Raw genomic sequence first — 7,909 nt, forward strand, 5'->3', positions numbered from 1 at the left:
ATAGAGAATGCCAAAAGTGATTGCATTAGTGTGGATAGTAGCATAAAAGGGCATAGATTCAGGCTGACTATGTGGATTAGAGCAATGCACCAATCTATGAACATATTGTGTGTACTGTAGGGAAGCTCTAATTAGAGTTAACTCTCCTTAGAAAAAGGTTGTTGTCACTCTAATAATGCAGCATTCTTCAAAGACAAGAACCATATTTCGGAACAACTAACTGTTTCTACTAAGAAGTAAAGCCACGAGTCAACCAATTAGGACAAATGGATTGCTTGCTAGCCAACAACAACTTCGTTCAGCCTCTGCAAGGCTTCTTCAGCACAAGACCTGATCAATGTCATTTGCAAATTCCTATGAAGTAGATGGAGGAGTGTTGTATGCCTGTGATGGATGTGAAGGTTTTGTAGTTGTCTGTTGTGAAACAACCCATGCCATGGAGTTGCAGCACTGATATGCATTGGCCTACTTGAACAATACACGCCATTCATTTTTGTCATTGCTCTTGACCTTTCAGACTCATCAGCAAATATTACAAATCCATAACCTTTTGACCATCTAGTGATGACATCGATGACCACTTTTTCACCTTTCACATAAGGATATTGCACCCTGAATGTCTCTTGTAAGATGTAATTAGTTACATCGGGAACAAGGTCTTTCACAAAAATAGAGTGATCAGCCTCTTTCTCACCTCGTCTATCACCAAGCCCAAAAGAAGCCCAATTCAATCGAAAAAACTGTTCAGTTTGAGGCATTTATCTGGCATTATACGTCTGTAAGATTTTCTCAGCAACAAAATGCGAAGTGAACTCAATAAATCCATAGCCCTCTAGATGGCTTGTGATCTTGTTTTGGATAATATTCAGAGGTAACACCTTGTTTGTATGTGCAAAATAGGAATACACTTAATTCTCATCCATCCAATACTGAAGGTCGCCAATCCAAGCATCCTAATTTCTTCTAAGGTCTGGGGCTAGTGATAATGATGTGAAGAGTAGGTAGTCTGCTATTGCCATTGTTGGTATTACTGGTCAGCTTGCATGATTTGCCTTTTGTTCAGGTGCATGTGGAAAAATAGGTGTTTACAGACATGTTCCAAGTGATGGCATACTGCCACTGCTACACTAGTGTTTTGCCACCATGCACTATAAATGCTATTGTGCTAGTACTTTATCTTGCTTGTACTAAATTGAGTGTTGTAGCCTGTATATTGTCATGTCACTATGACCCTGATTTGTACTTGAGTTGACTTTACAGTGTGGAATATGAGAGGTTTAATAGGGAGCATGTCTGCTACCCTTTTGGACTACTTTTGTCCATCTCTCTCACTCTCAATTTTAATATATTTCCTAGCCATTGAAACTACTACTACAAAAATCAATCCATGACTGCTTGTCTTAATCTTACTGGCGAAGCTAAGCTTTGGTGGAAATAGTTTTTCCTAGATAAAGGGGTAACAAAAACTTCCCAAACTTGGGAGGAGATCAAAGAAGCTGTGAAATGATGTTATCTTCCCCCATCTTTTGAATCAATCAAGATGAACAAATTCTAAAACTTATGACAATAAAGCCTAACCTTGGAAGGATAATATTCTAAGTTTGTGAGTCTGTGCAAATATGCACCCCCAATGACAACGTCCCAACAGATTGCAAGGTTATGCCAAGGACTAAATCCACCTTTGGACACTTGCCTTGAATCAATGAGACCTACAACTCTCGAAGATGCTCTCATGCAAAATTGGGAAGGAAATTGCCTCAATCGAAACTGTAGGGAAACTTCAATTTGAGTTTGACAGCCATATAATTGAAGAAAAATTTTGAATCCTACCACTAGGATGCTACGATTACATACTGGGAATGGATTGGCTCAAGGAAGAACAAAGCCCAGATTCTATGTGCTGAAGAGGAAATAATCTTTCAAGACTTGAAAGGAGAAACCGTAAAGGCATATGGAAATGCTGGAAGAACTAGAGTCAATTAGCCAAGGAAAGTCAACTCAGGAAGGGATTAAAGAAAGGTCAACCAATCTACATGATCCAGTTGAATAAGGTTGAAAAGACTAATGAAGGCACTCTTCCTTCCTAGATCAATGACTTCGAGGATGTCCTTCTAGAATAACTAACTCAACTGCCTCCAAATCGTGAGGTTGATCATGAAATAAAATTGATTACTGGAGCGAGCCAGTGTCAAAACAACCATACAAAATGTCTATTCTTGAAGCTATTGAGCTTAAGGAACATCTGAGGCAACTAATAGAGCAAGGATTTATCCACCCAAGTAACTCACCTTGGGGAGCATACCTATCCTCTTCTAGAAAAAGAAGGACAGAACACTTAGACTCTGCAAGCATTGACTTCAGAGGACTAAATCAAGTTACAGTAAAAAACAAGTACCCCATACCTAGGATAGATGAACTTTTAGATCGCCTACACAGAGCCAAGGTTTTTTCCAAGATTGATTTAAGGTCCGGATGCTATCAAATTCAAATCAAGGAACAAGATATCCCAAAGACTGCCTTCAGCACTAGGTATGGTCATTATGAGTTTTCAGTCATGCTATTTGGATTGACTAATGCCCCAGCTACATTCAATCGTCTAATGCAAGACATCTTTTGACCATATCTAGATGATTTCGTGCTAGTATTCTTTGATGATATACTAGTATACTCCAAATCAATAGAGGAACATGAAGGTCACTTAAATATTTCCCTAGTAACACTCCATGAAAATTAGCTCTATGCCAAGATGAGTAAATATGTATTTCTCACTGACAGGATTGAATATCTTGGATACATTGTTTCCACTAATGGAATCTCTATAGAGCCTACCAAAGTGAAACATATCCTAGAATGGCCAATACCTAAGATAGTAAAAGAAATCCAAGGATTTTTGGGACTGACAAGATGGTACCGAATCTTCATCAAGGATTATTCCCTCATTACTGCACCCTTGACAAATATTTTAAAGAAAAATACAATAATCATTTGGACCAATGAGCATCAAGAAATCTTTGATAAACTTAAAGAAGATGTAACCACTGTACCTATATTAAAACTCCCTAACTTTAGTCAACCATTTGAGGTGATCACTAATGCAAGTGGACTTGCGATCGGTGGGATGTTAGTACAAGAAGGAAGACCAGTGGCCTATACTTCTTGAAAATTGAAACCCTACGAGTCCAACTATGTCATTCATGACCTTGAGTTGCAATAATCCATGCCTTGAAACTATGGAGATACTATCTATTGGGAAGGGAATTCACTTTAATGATAGATCATAAAAGTCTTAAGTGGATCTTCACCCAAGGTGACCTAAACATGAGGCAAAAGAAGATGGATAGAGATATTGCAAGAATTTGATTTCAAAATGAAATATCGTCCAAGGAAGGACAATGTTGTTGTAGATGCATTAAGCCGAAAAGCCTTTCTTAATAATGTTGTAGAAGTTTGAAGCTGAAGAATCGTCTCCATACTTGAAAATCTTGTACTCGAGCTTGTACACCAAGATATTTTTCATGATAAGGAGTATAAAGGACTCATGGATCAGGTACTTCAAGGAGAAAGCTCTAACAAAGAAAGGTCTAAGATTAAGGATTATCGTGCCAGCAAGGGTTGTCTATATTACCACGATCACCTTTGTGTCCCAAAAGGACCACAAGTGAAGACCAATATATTATGGGAAGCACACGACAACCCCATTGTAGGACATTCGGGGTATGCCAAGATAGTCAACGCAGTTTGTAAGAGATATCACTGGCCAGGATTAAAAAGGGATTTATTAAAGTACATAACTTAGTGATTGGCTTGTCAAAGAGTCAAGGCGGAAAGGATCAAGATGCATGGAGAGTTACAACCCTTGGACATTCCACAAATGAAATGGGAGTCAACAAGTATGGACTTTGTTGTTGGATTACCTACTGCTTGCTGGTGGATATGATTCCATCATGGTAGTGGTTAATAGATTGAAAAAAGTTGTACACTTGATCCTGGTCAAAACAACCTATAAGTCATGTGACATTGCTCGAGTCTTTATCAAAGAACTATTTAGGTTACATGGATTGCCAAAGATCATAATTAGTGACCGAGACTTCAGGTTCACCTCTAAGTTTTGGACTTGCCTATTCCAAGCAATTGGAATGCAATTATGCTTCAGTACTGCTTATCATCCTCAAACTGATGGCCAAACTAAGAGGATGAACCTAATTTGGAAAAGAATACCCCCAATTTTTCTCAAGATGAGGACATCTCGATTTCTCTAAGGAGAATGTAATGTTCCATTTACTTAGTTTATTTTAATCAACAATGTGCGTATACATTCCAAATTTTATTTTTTTGATTTATGATTGCACATTTTTAAAAAATAATTCTAATTATGAAACAGACTCTCATTATGAAGATAATTGTTATTATTAATGAGGTATTATATGCCATTTCATGGAAGGAAGACTTGGGAAACCCTCCTAAGACTAGCTTATTAAGACTATGTTTGTAGTATAGAACAACAAAAATAACTAGTCTAGTGGATAGTCACTTGGAGGTTAAGTGCACTTGGATGATGACACTTGTAACGTGCCCGCTTCTCAAATTGCGGGACACATCTTAGCAATCCATCGAGAGATATATCTAGAAGACGCCATGCGGCACTCCCAAGGAATGGCACGGGGTTTGCCAACTAGGGTCTCTCGAGTCTGTCTCGCAACGGAACTTATCTGGCCGTTCCCACTAGGATCGACCTGAAGTCCAGGTTTCTAGCAGTTGATTCTTTCTAATAGCCTTCTAGCGTCGATCAACTGCCGCTCCACTTTGCATAGATACAACTAGACCAAGGCATACTCATACTGCACTTGGTTCAAAGAGAATGGGAAACGAGAGGGATGCATCGATCAACCTCTCTGCCCATAAGGCATAGTCCTATTCCGATCCCCTAAAACAACATGAATCAAGTTTTTAACTTACAAGTTCTAAGGTCCTTGTCTATCTAACGTTCGCATCAAATAAATTCCATTGAGGAAAGCTCTCGGCTAACTGAGACCACCTTGCCGTAGGATGGACCCGACAGTCACATCCACCACGCTTCTCTCGGGGGTTGTTTTAGTTATCTAATTACCTACCACATTATGTTTCACACATAAAAGCAGCTTCCTTAATTAACTCATTAATCATAGGTTCCTTTACGTAATTTAGGGCACATATACGAAGACAAGATAAAACAAGATCAAACACTTCCTTAACTTATCTTCAGATTAATGTTTGTCTCCCGCCCATATAGGAGAATTAAGTGTCCCTTTCTGCCTTCGCAGAAATAACCTTCCGTCTCCCATAAATAAAAACCCGAAGGTTTATCCTACCAAGATTCTGCCTTGTAACTAGTATCAAGGCCTCGAGATCCTATCTCGAGTCATGTAGAACACTTGTGTAGGGTCCGCAAGCATTGGGATTTATGGCCAGAGCCCCCCTGGCACCCAAGCGTCCTCCTACGCCAAGTAATTTCCATGGAGAGATCTCTCGCGGTGGGTTTGGTCCACATTCCTGGTGCAAATTCATAACCCCCTTGGTTAGGGTTTGGTGGTTCGCGGGGGGTAGCTAGTGCCATCCTTCCTTAATTATCCCTTTAGGAAATCATCCACACTTGAAGCAACTAGCCTAATAACATTTACTAGGAAAAACATCCCTTTTGTTCCCATGGCAATTTATCCTTATAATTCCCACCATGAAAATATAATCACTTGGATATTCATCTGAAACCACAACCAATCCTTAAGTATCCTTTGAAAACAATCAAGATGAAACAACCAGCCTAACATCCTTTAACTAGGAAAACATCCTTTCCTAATCCAGCAAGTAACCACTCTGCCTAGCAATCACTTTTTCCATCTTTAACAAGATCAACCTTCGTTAAAACCATTTCAACAGTTCCAAGCAACATGCTTAGCATAAATCAACTACCATAAAGTTTGCTCTCCCCCTTGGGTTAGGGCTTCGCAAGGTCAATTTAACACATTCCTTCTAGATCCTTAAATGATCTAAGTGGTCTTCCCCTTGATCCTGATTTGATCAAGGCTAACATTGTCCTATTGTTTCAAGCATAGACAAGTTTGGTGGTTTGTACAACATTCCTGTTAAGGTGAAGTTCCTTTTATGAATACCCTCAGCATTCTTCCTTAGGTCGATTGCAACCCACAAGATCCAATACCTTGGGAATTGGGGTTTTCCCTAAGTTTGCCTTTGCTTGTAAGGAACAAGAATCTACATAGTCGAATGCCAATTCAACTCGTGCTTTTCGAGTTATGGACTGGAGATCTGCCCTGTCCAATGACCTTAGCATCGACTAGGTCTTCATAGGAAATTTTTCCTAGATCGTTTACCTATCTAACTCCTAAATGTTGTTGCGCATTAAGTCCACTAGGACGTCCTTACCCTAGTGTGTAAGTCTCCCCTTCCTGGAAGAACAATATAAATTTTCCATCCCAAGTTGTGTTGCACAACCACAATTGCAAATTGGCAATTGACGATCCGCTTAAATCGGGAATTGGTCAAAACCTTAATTCTCTTATTTTGGCATAGTGTGCCCTAATTGGTAGGACAACATAATTGAGAAGAACTTCTATTGGTCCAACTTGGTTCCCATCGGTTGAGATCCCATTAGTGGCGATGGCCTCGTCTCGATCGGACTTACTCGCATGGTTGCCGGACGCGCGCCTCTTAGGTGCCATATTTTGCAAGAAATTAGTGGCCATACATGAGGTAAAATTCACTTAGGCTTCGCAAAAAATTTTCTCCAAAAGCTCCCACGGCCTACAGCACCTTTGGCAATCCAAATTGTGAATCCTGGGAAGGAGGGGAAAACTCCCTCTAAGCTAGGAATGCTTGGAAGGTTCCTAGAACCTTCCAAAGCTCTCTCTCTCTCTCTCTCTCTCTCTCTCTCTCTCTCTCTCTCTCTCTCTCTCTCTCGCTCTTCTGAAACAATTTTTTTTTCTTCTTTCTCCCCATGAATTGCAGATGACGGACTCGCAGGGGATGATGATGATGACACAGCTACAATTGATCACCGAGAAGGAGGGGAGGAGGACGATGATGAAGATAGTGGTGATGAAGGAGGGGAGGCGACGGCTGTCGCAGCCTTGGGGGGAGGGGTGCCTTTATAAGGTGAGGAGGGGGGAGGCTATATGCTAGGTGGAGAGGCGGGCAGCCATGCCGCCCCCCACTTGGCTACCATGGGGAGGGGGAAGCCTTTGGGGAGGGGCCACATGGCTCCCTCTCCCACACAAGTGGTGCGCCCATTTTCTCTCTCTCTCTCTCTCTCTCTCTCTCTCTCTCTCTCCTTTATCCAGTTGACGGGGAGAGAGAGAGGTAAAAAATTTGCATTCATTTTCAAAATAAATAAATAAATTAAAATTTTCATTTGAGAGTGAGGTTCATGTGCCAAGAAGCGGGTAGGCATGAGGAGGCTATTTTAATGACCGAAAGTGTTACCTCTTTTTACACCCCCCAGTTACTATATAAAAAGGGTTAAAGCAACACAAGAACACACTCAAACACACAATGACCCATGTTGAAGTCTCTCTGCTGGTTGATGCAACGAAGCTCTGTTGCAATCAACTGAACCCCTCTCTCTCTCTCCACACCTATGCGGAAGTGCTGCTTGAATCCATAAGCTTCTTCCATGGCTCCTAAGAGACATTGAGATGCTGAGAGACATCCCCAATGTGAGGAATTAGTAACTGTTGTTGAAGCACAATCAGAAGTTAACCCTAAATCCATTCAACACCTGAAGGACCGGTTATTCCTCAACAAACCAAGGTTGCGGCCATAAACTGTAATCACGACGGATGGCCAAATGAAGATAATCAGGTTAGTACATAAGAAAGGGATCACAATTAGTTAGAATTTACTTAGACTTGTAAGAGCA

General features: G+C 40.6%; 1 pseudogene; it reads right to left on the reverse strand.

Moving 5' to 3' along the window:
- Positions 1 to 257: 257 nt before the first annotated feature.
- Positions 258 to 1,045, reverse strand: LOC148014398 (polyadenylate-binding protein RBP47B' pseudogene; annotated as a pseudogene).
- Positions 1,046 to 7,909: the final 6,864 nt, after the last annotated feature.

This window comes from Lygodium microphyllum, chromosome 25 (genome assembly GCF_053477565.2).
Source record: "Lygodium microphyllum isolate KBCC chromosome 25, Lygodium_microphyllum_v1.1.10, whole genome shotgun sequence".
In the NCBI taxonomy this organism is placed as follows: domain Eukaryota; kingdom Viridiplantae; phylum Streptophyta; class Polypodiopsida; order Schizaeales; family Lygodiaceae; genus Lygodium; species Lygodium microphyllum.